At 37.5% G+C, this 15605-nt stretch overlaps 1 protein-coding gene across 2 annotated transcripts in view; it reads left to right on the top strand.

The window, feature by feature from the left end:
• The window catches only part of PRKG1 (protein kinase cGMP-dependent 1), a 1179828-nt gene that overhangs the window by 324786 nt on the left and 839437 nt on the right, over positions 1-15605 (top strand). The gene's annotated exons all lie outside the window — the stretch shown is intronic.

The following is a 15605-nucleotide window of genomic DNA, read 5'->3' as shown; positions in this document are numbered from 1 at the left end:
GAAAGAGCAAATCATATAAAACAGGCAAGGAAGAGAAATAGCCTTACCCTTGATAAGAGCTTTAGTGACTCTGTACAATCCTGAATTTTTATTTGTTCATTTTTAATTCATTTATTGAGCATATACTGTGTGCCAGACAGTTTACTCTATGTCATAAACCCAAATATGAAAGACAGTTCCTCATCTTAAGGAGTTAAGGCAATGAGAACAACAGGCAAGTAAACAATTGCAGTGCAGTTTAACAGAGGCCGTGCTACAAGATGATTTGGAAGCCTGGTGGACTGTCAGCTATGAGATCCAGATCTTGCCCTTGATTTCAGCAGGGAAGTTATTGATGTTTCCTTCAGAGATTATGATGGGCATAGATTACATTCATGTATTAGATAACTTTAAACCTTTTAATTCTGTATCCTGTTTAACTTCTCTTGTTCTATAGAAATCCAGTTGGTGTAATAAACTGTTACTTGACCATTTCATCACTGTTAGTTTGCTCTGAGCATAATGTTTCCAATAGTTGTCCCTGTAACGCATGCTCTTGTGCTTGGTAGAAATGAAATCCAGCAAAGGGAGGCAAAATTCCAAGACACTAGTTGTTGATCATTGTGCAGTTCTGTTCTCTGGTAATTTATTTCAGATTTTAGATTAGCAGGAAATTGCATTTTAAAAAAGAAAAAGAACAGGGTCTAGCCTTTAAAGTTACAGCATGTATCTGTGTTGTTCAGTTTTTAAAATTGTTGTTCTATTACAGTTGTCCCAATTTTCCCCCATTGCTCTCCCCTGCCCCCCACAGTCAGTCCCACCCTGCTGTCCATGTCCATGGGTCATTTATACCTGTTCATTGATTAGACCCTTCCCCTGCTCTTCCCCCTTATTCTCCTCCCCCCTCCCTTTGGTTGCTGTCAGTCTGTTCCTTGTTTCCATGGCTTTGGTTCTATTTTGCTCATCTGTTTGTTTTGTTCATTAGGTTCCTCTTATAGGAGAGATCATATGTTGTTCAGTTTTCAAAATAGTCTCATGATTGTGTTTTATTTGATAATAAATATATTTACTTTGGAACAAACTATATGCTGCATGTTTAATTTTAATGCTTCCCACATTCTAATAAGATTTATATGGAATTGCTTCTGTTCCTACTTCTTAAATAAATTAAGATTGTGTGCTAACTGAAATATTCTTAAGTAAAATTTCGAGAGAATGCAGCAGTTTAAATGAACTCAAACAAATTTTTTTCATGGCTTTTATAGCACAATTACTAATTTGAGGTCCACATATACATATTTGGAATGCCCAGTCAAAGACAGATGTTACACCTAATACCATTGCTTATTATGAAGAAATCATACTAAAATATAATCATTTTTCTAGTTATTAAAATATTTTCTGCATAAGTATAACTTCACTAAATATGAGCATATTTGGTTTTAGATGATACCTTCCAATTATAATGAAAGGAGAGTTTGGAGCATTGGAAGTACAGTGCTACTACCTCACCACAGCCAATTCCCACCCTTATTGTGTGGGGATCTCTTAAATGAAATGCAGAACTTGTGAGTCTTGTGCAATCTTCCTCCAACAAAATAAAGGGAACACTTTTGACTGAAAGTTCCAGGCCAACCTCCTCACTGAAACCTTCTTATTCAACAACAGACTTTATTTTCTAGACATAGAGTAGGCTTCAAGTGTCCGTACAATGATATTACCAAGAGCCCAGGTTCTTTCAGTCTGCCTCTCTCAGCACTGGCAGCGTTCTCTGTCTAGTTATTCTCATGGCCACAAGGTGAGTGCCAATGACCCCTAAGGCCCATGCCTTCCTGTTCAGGAAAGAGGCAGAAAGAGCAGCTTTTCCCCACCACTGAGACAATGTGTAGTGTGTGCCCACCCCTGGATTGATAAGTGTCAGCAGAGGAATGCCAACACACTAATTAATTGGGGACCTTATCCTCAGTAACGTTGAAGAAGAGTGAACATGTGAGTAAAATTAGGGTTGTTTTAACAACGGAGAAGCTTAGGGGAAGGAAGGCATTAGGGAGCAAAGGGCAATCTACAGTGTTCTCTCTAACAAGAAACATTGCAAATATCTTAGTTCCCAAGATGTGCTACTTTTATGAAGCTTGACCTTGTGAATGACAGTAAGACGATTGTTGCATCCCACAGTTATATCCAGCCAGATAGCACTCCTGTTGGAGACAAACCGATATGCTGGTTTTAGCAAAAATGTTAACATTAATTTTCAAATAAACTTTCTTCTTCCTTTTATGGTTTTCTAGTTGCCCTTGTTTACCCATGTCTCTGAGTCGAAACTGGAAACATTTGTTACAGTGAACAAAATACTTTATAGTCATTTAAACTGTAGTTCTCAAATAGCGTATACACATTCTCTCCAGGGAATTCTCTGTGGAGTCACAGGAAATATAAGGATCCACCAGCCAAATGTGGCCAAAATCTGACCAGAACACCAAATTCAAAAAGTTTTTAGAAAGGCACTCTAAATCTTAAATAAGATTGAACACACTACTTTTGAGTGAAAAATTTATGAAAATTTTGTACCAAAGACCATAAACCAGGTTCCCTCTGAACCCTGCCTCCCACACATAGTGTGCTGCCATAACCTGCCGGTATACTCAGCCTCTTCTCTGTTAACAGAGCATCCATGGAAAAGCATCTTAGGATGTGCAAGAAATTAATGCACAGCCTTCTAATATAGAAGTTGACTTTTAGAAGGGCGTACATATTTTCCCCTACATTTTAAGGTAACCTGTTAGTAAATTGGTACCTTCAGGTGAGTCATCTTAGAATTGTATTCTTACTTTTTTCATCAAGAATGAATCCTGCCAAAAAAACATAAAACAAGACTGTTAGAGATATCACATAGTGAAGTTTATTCAATGAAGAAATAAAGCTTCATTTTTTAACCAGGTAGTCTCTCTTTCTCTCTTTTTTAAAGTCCTCACTCAAGATTATATATATTGATTTTGAGAGAGAGAGAGAGAGAGAGAGAGAGAGAGAGAGAGAGAGGGAGAGAAACAGCAATGTGGAACAGAAACATCAGTCAGTTGCCTCCTGTACATGCCCCACCCAGGAACTGAACCCACAACCTAAGTATATGTCCTGACCAGGATCAGACCAGCAGCCCGTGTGTGACAATGCTCCAACCAGTTGAACCACCCAGCCAGGGTAACCAGGAAGTCTCTTAAGGGTGATACTTCTCTTCTTGACCCATAAGCATTGATGGAAGTAAGGCCCCTGGGAAGTCCAGTAAGAACCTGATCTTGGTCTCATTTCTTGTTCTAACATAGGTCTGGTGCACTGACCTCCAGCATCTCTGCTTAGTCTGACAGATTCCTTTAGCATGAAAGGCTAAGTGAAATGTACTGCACCCATCTTTCAGTATGACTGGTCTCTTACAACATCAAATGCCCTTGATTTATGCAGGGGTTTCTAAGCTCTCTTTTTTTTTCCTGTATGGTACAATTTGGGGCTAGTGAAAATGTACTTACTGGTATCAGGTAAAATCCAGACCTAGGAGGATATAAAACAGCTCACTTGGCAACATTATACTTGACCCCATAGTGAGATGGTGTTAATTAATCTCTTACCATAAAGCAGGACTGGTGCCCAGTACTTCTCTCAGTCTTCCACCAAGGCTGAGGTAAGTGATGTATTATTACCTCCCCTCTATTTATGAGGACTCTTATACTCAGGGGAGTAAAATAACCTTCCTGAATAGCACATCTTACACCTGCTACTGGTGGTTTCTCCTGCCAGTCCCAAAAGGGTGTGTGTTTGTACATTTGTGTGGATGACTACAGATTTGTTTTTCTTATATGCAATGAAATATGAATGAAATGTATGTTCAGTACAATTGTCAAGAAGAATTTAGACCCATCCTTTCGAATCATAGGTTATTTCCTAAGACACAAATTTTGTTTTCTAAAATCCTAAATGAGAAATTTTAGCATTTTAAACAGAGAAAAGGTGAAAGTGCCTATTTCAAGTCAATGCTCTGTTTGTGTGTGTGCGGGTGTGTTTAAGCTGAATACATATCCCCTTTAGGGATTCTCAGTGGTGTACTAGATAATATAAGGACCCACTAAATTGAATAGATAATATCAGAGAATTATCTGATATAGAATGCATGACTCCTACCCTAAATGAGTTTACTTACCATTGAGAACTCAAGGTGCGGACAGAAAAGTATAAAGGAACATAAATACTGTGGAGTCAAGGAGAGGAAGATATTAAACCTTGGGACCACATAATAATCACAAATCACTTACAAGCACTGCTGTGCCAGCCACTGTGCTGAGTTCATTACTTGATTCCATCTTCTCAGGCACTGTTGTCACCTACATCAAAGAGGTCCCGTAGCAGGTCAGGACAACAGAGTGACTGCCTGTGTTTCTGTAGTGGAGCCAGAGCAGTGATGGGGACCCAGCCAGTCAGACTCACGTGGCCTCAGCCACTTCTCCATATCCTCTCCCCAAGATGGATTGACTTACTTACAAAGCCATTAAGACACTGATGTTTTAAATCACTAACATATGATAAAAGAACACTGAACATAGGAAATATCAGGCAAATATTGGTAGTGGGAGAGGGGACTAATTCTAATAACTTGGATTAGATGTTAAATACCTTCTGGTCTGTTCCCAGTTTCTTATCAGTGAACTGAGATTTAAAGAATACCTTTTGTGAAATACATGATAAGAGTATACCAAGTATAGAAGTCACCAGAGACTCTAAGTTGGACGAATCTATTTAACATCCTAATCCTGATGTATCCCCCATGTTATACAATTTTCATCTCTCACACATTGCTTTTAGATAGTTACTAATCAATGTGCGAGTCTGATCAAAGCTGCTGTTCCCAGATCTTTAGAGTATGAAAACCTAAAGGAGTTAGGCCTGTGTTGTATAATGGAAGGGATGACTCATCTTTGTTTCAAATGAACTGAAGATCTTTGGGCTGTGGGGTGGAGATGAATGAGCCATAAGGCTTGTCTATTTTAATCAGAGATATCAGAACCCAGATGAAGGGTCTTTTTACCTGTGCGTACAGTCTCAGATGCTGAAAGTTGAAGGGACCCTCCCTTCAAACGTGGTCAGCATTGCAATTTGTCTGGACACAGAAGTGGCATTATAGTTTTCCGAGTCAGACACATGAATTTGAAGTCTAATCTGTCCACTTATTAGCCCTATGATTTCTGACATCACTAAGCCTTAATTTTCTCACCTATAAATAGAGCTCTGCACTATGAGGTTATGTAACCATGAAATCAAATAATACACTTGTAAGTTGCTTAGAATGGTGCCTAGCATGTTGTATGTCCTCAGTAAAGGGTAGATTTCATTATTGCTATTATTATTCCCATTGATAATTTACAGATATAATATGAAATTTAATAGTCTCTCAATCTTTCAACATTGTTTACATTCTTTAAAGACACCCTGGAAATATGAAATGACTCATGGGTTTTTTTTTAAATTCCTTCAAATATTTCTAGAAGATGATTTTTCAGACTTTGCAGAAGGGAATGTAAAACGATTACCTATTTGATGACTTGCCCAGGATTATTCTATAGGTTCTTCATAGAAACATCCTTAGTATTCAAGTTCTTTCTCCACCACACTGTGCTTCCTTTCCTGCAGACCAAAATGAAATCAATGCTTCAACATTAATCAGAGAAGATCTGTTGTCACTTTTCCCCCTTTTTGGAAAAAGCTAATAGGCTCAGTGAAGATGGGAGCAGCCTGATAACACAGCCTGTTGGGCAAGCCCTTCCCACCTCAGAATTTTGTCTTCCCTGAAAGACTGTCTTATGGAAGCTGGAAAAATAAAACTTGGCCCTGAATGTTATTAAAGGTTATCCAGTTAGTTAAAAGATAAAGAAAATATTGCTTAGGGTTGTATGCATGTGGGGGGCTGGTTTGGGTGGGTGTTATCTTTACAAATATTCTCGATGGTAGTAGTAGATGGGAGTGTGAATGCCACCGTCACGTTCCTGTTGTGAATGGGATTTTCTTGACGCCCGTGTTTTCACAGTGAGAGCGCTGCAGATTCTTTCTGCAGGGAAAAGGGTGGGAAAAACCCGAGCCACAGCACTGCTAATGTTAGCGCTTCTTTATATAGACAGATTCTGCTAAACCTGCACATTTTTATTCCTGTATTCATTATGACAATAACATTTTTCCTCCCATGATAAAAATTTGACTTATTAGGAAGAAGCTGCACACCACATACCTCCCGAGTTTTATTTTAAAGCTTTGCTGCTGTGTTGGAGGCAAAGGTCATTGCGAAGGAGAAGAGATTATTCTAGTAAGAACAAGTAGGTGAACCAGAATGGTTAGTGAAAATACTGCTAGAGCAATCATCATTCTGTTTCTTCTTCCTCTTTTTTAAGGGAAGCAAGTTTGTAGGATCACTGTTTGAGGTCAAACAATTGTATATACTGCCCATGTTCAGGGAGTAAAATTTAGGAGACCCAAGATAGAACGCCAGCTACTTGTTTTATACTTAATGACTGTCCAGGAAAGGCAATGTGTAAGCAGAATAAAACAGTCATTAGAGCTATCAGCTCTAAACTCCTCATGGTTTTTTGAATATTCTGTACTAAAATATGCTATATTTCCATGCCTCTGTGCTTTCCTCACCTCCCAAAGCCTTCCCCAACCCCCACTCCCTCTCTTCTACCTCTTTGGTCTGGGGAGCTACTGCCTTTACTTTAAAACTCAACTTGGGTTTCATCAGTTGTCTCTTCTTTGGCAGTTCCCTCCCCAAGTCCCTGGTCATCTCCTATGTCTTGTATATGTATCTCTACAACTGTTTTTCACTATAAATTTTCAATGCATGTTCAGCTATATTTCTCCCCTAGGTAAATTTTCTTGACTCTTTCCAACATCCATCTCTAGCCAGCTGAACCAAGAAGCAATTCCTGAGACTCCCACTGTATCATGTGCATACTTCCATTGCTCTACTACTGCACTGGGATTTGAGATTTCTGTAGGCACATCAGTCTCTATTAGGCTACTCATTTCTTAAAGTCAGGAGCCCTTATTCTTATTCATCATCATGTATGGTACATTCTCCATAATGTTTGCTAAAGGAAGAGACTATTTAATAATTGTGGTGGCCCAGGATAGCTAGAAATGGCAGGAACTAGATAGATATTTGCTGGAATGAACTAGCTTGCTCTATTAAAATGGCATTTAGCAAACCATATAATGGACCATATACACATTGCTGCTGGTGGAGGGAGTGTTGAATGAGATAGAGACCTTTGAGTCATGGTAGATAGGCCAACAATGTTTTAGGTTATAGCAGTCTTTTTCCGGAGATTGACAAAGGGATCTAAATCCTTCCCAGGGTTAAAGTGCATTTAGTTATGAAGTCCATGGCCAAGGAAGTACTATTGATTGGTTTAACCCTGCTTGACTGCCCAGTGACAGGAAGCAGCTTCTATTTCAGCTCTCTCACATTCTGTTGGAAATAGCACTCTCTCCTCAGTGACAACTTAGACACATAACCATGGGACCATAACTTAGACACATAGCCGTGGGACCAATAAAATTGTATACTGTTCTCAGAAACCTTTCGACAAAGCCCCTCTACTTGTCAGCTCAGGCTCAGTAACAGACATTCAATTGAGGGAACTCTTACATATTTTTATCTGTAAAACCCTCTAGCTTTACTTTATGAATAAAAATAAAAATCTTTTTCTCTACCTTTCAGAATCTTGCAATTGACAAGAATAAAACGCGAAGCCTTATATGTTTTGTTTTAAGCCAGAAATAGTTGTTAGTGGTTACATCTCATGGCCATTAGAATTCTTTTTCCCTTTCATATTCTTTCACTACAATTTAATGAGGAAAATATTTCACCATATAATTTTTAATCTGACATGCAATAGCCCTAAGAGTGGTTTTTCTAAGTCCAGAATTCTATGTGAAAGTAAGTTACTTGAAATTTAGTGGCTTAAACAGCATGAATAATTTATTTCTTTTGGTTTTCCTTGAGTCAGGAATTTTGAATGATAACAAAATTAAATACTTTCAAAATTCTTGAAATGTGCTCTAACGTTTGAGAAGAAAATATAATCTATGCTCTTGGTAAGATATTTTGCTAAATGCTTTATGATTTCCAGTGGTGTTCAGTAAATTTATTTTGTATATTAAGGATTTCTAGATGTTATTTTTTAAAGAGGCACACTGCTGTGTATAACCCTTCATAACAAATTATCCCAAAATTTAGCAGCTTAAACAACATGAATAATTTATTATTGCTTTTGGTTTTCCTTGAGTCAGGAATTTGTAAATGGCTCAGCTGGGGAGGTCATGAGAAGGCAGCAAGGTATTGGCTGCAACAGCTATCAGAGGACTAGGCTAAGGTTGGAGGATCCATTTTCAAGGTAGCTGACTCGTGGCCAGTTTTTACTATGGCTGGGGGTTGGGCGTGGAGGTGTTTCTGCTTTCTCAGTGCAGGCTTCTTAATCAGGGAGAAATCTAAAAGACCAAGGCAATGCCTTTTATGCTCTAGTATTGGAAGTCCCTTGTGAGACTTCTACCTCATTCTACTGATTGAGGTAATTTCTAACCACTTTGGTTAGGGGTAAGTGGGGATAGGAGTAGACCTAGACACATCTCTCAAAAGTCAAGATTTGACACTCTGAGGGAGTGTCAGTGTCACATGTAATGACAGCTGATGGACTGGGATATATATTGGTCAAGCTGTCTTCGGAAAGTAAAGTCTGCCAGAACTGGCAAAGTAGAAATCGAAAGCTATCCCTCTGGGGACTTAAGTAATAAAGAAGATATGACCCCTGCTTTCAGAAAGTTTATGGTCTCATAGAAGCAGACACAGAAAAGAGGGGCATGGACAGCCATTTTACAAGCCATAACTGGAAAGTTATGTGAACCCAAAGAAAAGGATAAATCTCTTGGAGAAATTGAAATTTTCCTGGATGATAGAGTTGAAATTTTCTTCGGCCTTTAAAGACTAAGTCAGCTATTTGGGAATACTGTCATAGACTCTTGTTCACTGTGGATGTGACTTCCAATGTGTTATTGTAATGGTATAATATATAGTCAACCCTCCATATACATGATTCTGAATGGACAAATTTAACCCAACACAGATTGAAAATATTTAAGTAAAATAAATGTAGTTGCTGACGTGTACTGTGTAGGTAGGCCTGCAATGGCTGCCTCCATACTGAACATGTACAGACTTTTTTTCTTGACATTATTCCATAAACAATACAGTGTGACAACTATTTATATCACATTTACCTTGTATTAGGTATTATAAGTAATCTAGACAGGATTTAAAGTATGCTGGAGCATTGTGTACATTGTAAATAAATACTCTGCCATTTTATATAAGAGACTGACTGAAGCATTCACAGATTTTGCTGTCTGTGGGGGTCCCAAGCAACAACTATATATAGTTTTTAACTAAATTATTTAGGGCCAGCTTTGATAAACAAGTTTATGATTATTGTAAGATTTCAATCCCTGTTTTAGAAAAAGGGTATTCTTTATTGGGACGTTTCAAAGGTTTTTCCTCTGTGTGGAGGTATGATTTAGCTTTTAGAGGTTTAATTTAAATCTGTTGAAATAGCTGTAAATTTATATGGATACTACCAACAATTCTACTTGAAAGTGGAAAGCAGCCAGGACACTTTATTTATGGTCTTTGAAAGATTTGGGATGTGCCTTTTATCATGACTAAATGATTCATTTGGAATTAGTATGTACGACATTATTCTAAGCCTATTTTTTTCTCCAAGTAAAAATCCTTTTAAAGTCTAATTAATTTGAGTGATTCTGGGTGTATAAAACTACTACATTCTGTATAATCTAAATAGTTTCTGTGGAGGAACGTTCAAGTTTCATGCAAAATTAGATGCAGACTTGTTGCTCTAAACTTGCTCAGTCATTTTGAATGCTATGGCCACACAGTACACATGCTCACTCAATGGCATCTAGCGCCCCCACTGACTAGTGCAGTGAAGTCATCATTGTTCATGTATGCACATTCCAGTCCACTCTCCTTGGTTGCCAGGTTACATCAATATCACGCAAACTGTTCTCATTTTATTAACAATGGTTGGGCTTTTTCCGGACAGACATCACATGTTATCTCTTGAAACCTGTTTTTAACACTATGGTCAACTGTTATTTTACCCACTCCTATTGGTAATAGGTACTTTGGTCTTTTAGATTCTGACCACACATGCATGCACGTGAGCATGAGTATATGTGCACATGTATGCACGCACATGTACATACACTAAAACCCTTCCCAACTTAGGTTAATAAAATAGAGACCCAGAATTACTCCAGCACCTGAGTCATGGTCTAGGTCACACAATAAATCACTAGTAAGGTGTATTTGAACTTTGTTCATGAAGTTGTTGAGAGGCCTCAGTTCCATGGTGAAAATTTAAGAAATTTTTGCCTAGGATCTCTGGATTAGAAATGTTTACAGGTTGTCTAGTTTGACTACCCATCTGATGCATGATAACAATCATCCGGTTACTTCTGAAACACCAAATTACTATGTATTGGCCACTGTTGACTCTTGTTAAGGCAGAATCTCTGACCTAACTCACTTCATAAACAAAAGTACAAGTAAATACACATGTTAGGTCTTTAAAATATTAACCTCCAGAGCTTATTTTTAATATGGTCTGATTAATTCTAATCAATCTATTTAAACTATATTATTCAATTTCTAGTTTTTTAAAAATATATTTTATTGATTATGCTATTGCTGTTGTCCCATTTTTTTCTCTCCTTTAGCCCCTTCTGCTGTACACCATCTCTCCCTCTAGCATCCCTCCCCTTTAGTTTATGTCCATGGGTTGTACATATAAGATCTTTGGCTTCCCCATTTCCCATACTATTTTCAATGCCCCCCTGTCTATTTTGTACCCATCGTCCATGCTTCTTATTCCCTGTACCTTCTCCCCAATTCTCCCTTCTCCCCTCCCCACTGATAATCCTCCACATGATCTCTCTTTCTGCAAATCTGTTCCTATTCTAGTTGTTTGCTCAGTTTGTTTTGTATTTTATTTTATTTTGTTTTTGGATTCAGTTATTGATAGTTGTGAGTTTGTTGTCATTTTACTGTTTATAGTTTTTGATCTTCTTCTTCTTCCTAGATAAGTCCCTTAAACATTTCATATAGTAAGGGCTTGGTGATGATGAACTCTTTTAACTTGATCTTATCTGGGAAGCACCATATCTGCCCTTCCATTTTAAACGATAGCTTTGCTGGATAGAGTGATCTTGGATGTAGATCCTTGCCTTTCATGACGTCAAATACTTCTTTCCAGCCCCTTCTTGCCTGTAAGGTTTCTTTTGAGAAATCAGCTGGTAGTCTTATGGGAACACATTTGTAGGTTACTGTCTCCTTTTCTCTTGTGGCTTTTAGAATTCTCTCCTCATCTTTAATCTTGGACAACTTAATTATGATGTGCCTTGGTGTGTGTTTCCTTGGGCCCACTTCTTTGGGACTCTCTGAGCTTCCTGGACTTCCTGGAAGTCTATTTCCTTTTCCAGATTGGGGAAGTTATCCTTCATTATTTGTTCAAATAAGTTTTTAATTTCTTGCTCTTCCTCTTCTCCTGCTGGTACCCCCATGATTCAGATGTTAGAATATTTAAAGTTGCCCCAGAAGTTCCTAAGCCTCTTCTAGTTTTTCTGAATTCTTGTTTTTTTATTCTATTGTGGTTGAATGTTTATTTCTTCCTTCTGTTTCAAATTGTTGATTTAAGTCCAATTTTCCTTCTGTTCACTGTTGGTTCTCTGTACATTTCCCTTTATTTCACTTTGAATAGCCTTCATTTATTCCTGTATTTTGTGACCATACTCAACTATTTCTGTGAGCATCCTGATTACCAGTGTTTTGAACTCTGCATTTGATAGGTTGCTTATCTCTTCCTGCCTTAGTTCTGTTTTTGGAGCTTTGATCTGTTCTTTCATTCGGGCCATATTTTTTTTTGTCTTGCCATGCCTGTTCCATACTAAGGGGTGGATCCTTAGGTATTTGCTGGAGTGGGGCAACTCAGGTCTCTGCATTGTGGTGCTGTATGTGGGGGAGAGGTCCAAGAGGGAACAATGCCACCTGCTCAGCTCTTGGCTGGCTTTGAGTCTCTTTCCCTGCTACCTGCAAGCAAATTGGACATGATCAGGACATGATCAGGTGTATCTACCTACACCTCCATCTTGGCCAGAAGTCTAGTTTATTTTTGGTAGTAAATTTTGTGTGAGCTAATTTTTTTCTGAAAATATAGCATTATATAAAGATCTTATACCTATTTAACAAGTGTCAAAAGTTCATATTTTTACTTTTATGTAGCTGAAATAAGTCATTTAAAAATAAACAGCAAAATAAAAGTTATTAAATGCAAGGGTCATATAAATGTGAATTGGATTCAAATACTTGATATTGACAGACAACTGAAAGGTAGACTAAATATTTAAGATATAGAGGAATATGAAAAAATTTAAAGATTTTTACCTATTTATAAATATGTATGTCTTTTTCAGGAAAATAAAATTTTCTAATATCCATCTTGGTATCTTTTCCAACTTTTACATGAATCTTCATTGAAGACCAATCTTTACATACTGTTATGATGGCACCAGATCAAGGATTCATGGGGAAAACACAGCACTAGCTCTCTTATTGCTTCCCAGAATTACCTTGGATGCCTTTTACAGATTCCTTGCCCCAACCATTTCACATTCCCATTCAAAAGGTGCGACATGGAACTCAGACATCTCTATTTTTTGAGATCTCTACATATGAGCTAGATGTGTAATCAGCAGTGACAACTGCCAAGTATTTTTAAGAGACTAAAATATAAGGTCTCTTTACTTCCAGAAGGAAGTAAAATTCTGGCCAAAAATGTTCCTGGTACTCCATCAAAAGTAGATTGACTAAAAATATTTTTTGAAAAATCTGTATTTACAAACATACATACCCAGTTTTAGACTGCCTGCCCCGGTAAATGTTATCGCTTTCACAACTTTCCCTTCTCATTCCTGCTGACATCTACCAAGAGTATATATGCTTTGCAATTGATGTCATGAGGATGTGGATGCTAGCTAGTCTAATGTCTCACTGAAATAAATCAAGTATATGGAATAGAAAGAATGTAGATATAAAAGGAATAAGGAGAAAGTGAAATAGAATGGAACAGAGGTGTTAGATAATTCCTGGAAATAACCCAGGGATCATAATATCTTCAGTTTAGGTATTATCTTATTGGTTAGCTACAAGTGCTCCTTATTAATTCAGATCATCATCAGAAATATGTGTTTTTTGCCCAACTGTTAGAAGGTTTAAGAGGGATTGCAGTAGGAGTCATGGTCTTTTCACCCCCACCCCTGGCATTTTAGAAAAGGTTAAAGCATGTGAACCCCGTGGTTCCCATTAATCAGCCTCATGTGGTGCTCTCTGCCCTTCTCAGTCCTGATCAGGACAATGTAAGGTTTTTTGCATAAGGAAAGGCAAGGCACTTTACTTGAAAATTACCTTATTTCTCTAGAATATAAGAATGCACATTCTAAATAAAGTATAATCAAAATGAATCAAATAGCTTTCTTTTGTAAAAATGGAAACCTGAGAAGAGGCTTCCTTAGAAAATGCTAAGTCAAAAAGATGTGTTTGATTTGAAGAATGACAGAAAAGCATTGACCTATCTTCCTGGGCTGGACCACAAACAACAGGCGGGACATGCTCCTGACTTCTCAGTACAAAAATTAGATTAAAGTCACTGCAGTTTGGGGTTAGATGGCTGAGGGAAAGAGGACCCACTCTGAACCTTATTCTCAGCTGGTTTCTCTATATTCTGTTCCATGTACTCAAAACTAGATCTTTATTCTCTGCTTAGCCTTTTATGACTGAACATTCACTTACCCTGCCTGCCCTCGTAGGCTGGGATCTTAAGTAGTCAACTAAATGGGAGGAACATTTGGTCACTCTTAGTCTTTGATTTCCAAATATGTAGTTTTGCACACAATGTTTTTGAAAGACATTACATCATAGGAGGCCATGGACATTGGCATTGATGAAGTGATATCTTTGCTAATTTGTCGTTTGTGCTTGACCATTTCCAACACACACTAAAATCTGTGCTCTTAGTACCATTGGCAGTACATACTTTTCATCAAACTCATTTGCACACTGGTTGTGCACATTAGAAATAGAACTATTATCTTAGTAATTATGAAATTACAATGAAGAGGAAAGCTTAAATTGCATTCATAGAGAAAATATCCAGCCAAGCTCAAACTAGATAGATTATATAAAAAGGCTTCAAGGAAAGGCATATAGATAGAAGAAAATAATTCTTTGGTTTAAATGTTTGAGAAATGTTGCACTTATCTGAGTTGATTTTTAAAAGTAACTGCTCAGTTAGATTCCCTAGAGTGCTTTACCATCATTATAAGCTTCGTCCTCAGTGTAACCAATCTAATGAATTAGTATCATTAGAGTTTATAAGGCTCATGGAGTTGGACTCATGTTAATCAAATACACAAAAGACAACTATAAACTCATATATAAGCCATATCTAGTAATTAGAACATGTAATTACCATTTATGGAGTACTTACTTTAGGAACAGTTATAATAAAAAGCTATTCACATGCTGGGATATATATATATATATATATACACATTGGCAAAGAACATGGATTTGGAGTCAGGCAGCCGTGGGTTTTAGTCTCACCCAGACCCCTGCTGGCACGGTAACCTCAGGTTCTTCTCATCTGTAACACAAGGGTAATAGTATCAACTCATGAGATTGATGTGATGTGTAGAAAGCACTAATCATAGTACCTAGCACAAGTGTGTAATCATCATTATTGTCATCTTCCTCCTTCTCACATGCCTTCTACTCATCACCATGAACTACATGTCAAACACACGCTTTTCTTCTTGATCCAAAGCCCATTTTTTCCCCTCACCATCGGGGGTTGGGTTGACTAACTGGCACAATTCTCTTTAGAGGAATTTTTACACAAGAAATCAAATTATAATTGAAAGGCAGTTGAATAGAATGCAATCAGATAAAGGGAAATTAATAAATAATCTTAATGTTTACAGCTTTCAAATCTGATATATGTATTTCCACAGTGGAGAAATTCTGCCATTTGGAACCAATAATTGGGTTAATTTATTAGGGCTGACTAGTCCAATCACTTTAATTATTCCTGCTTGTTTTTAATAAAGTGTGATGGGCAGGCTCTTAGCATTGGGATCACCTGGGAGCTTGTGGGAACTGCAGAAACTTAGCCCAGTCCCAGACCTGATGAGTTAGAATTTGCATTTTAGCCAAGTTCCATGGTGATTTAAATGCACAGTAAGTGTGGGAAGCATTATCTTAAAATATTTCTCAGTTGTTCCCTTAGATACCTGGTCTCATCCATTATATATAGATTCTTACTAATTTCCCTCCAATATAGTAACCTTATTCTGATGTAATCTTATTTCTAAGCCATATAGCTTTACCCTAAATCTTTTTTTCTCCATCACTACATTTAAAAACTGTTGTATAAAATAGACTAAATAAGAAAACATTTCTTTTTCTGAGT

Source organism: Phyllostomus hastatus, unplaced genomic scaffold, assembly GCF_019186645.2.
Source record: "Phyllostomus hastatus isolate PE091 unplaced genomic scaffold, TTU_PhHast_1.1 phas_scaffold_1066, whole genome shotgun sequence".
NCBI classification, from domain to species: Eukaryota; Metazoa; Chordata; class Mammalia; order Chiroptera; family Phyllostomidae; genus Phyllostomus; species Phyllostomus hastatus.
This window is presented reverse-complemented; position numbering and strand designations above follow the sequence as displayed.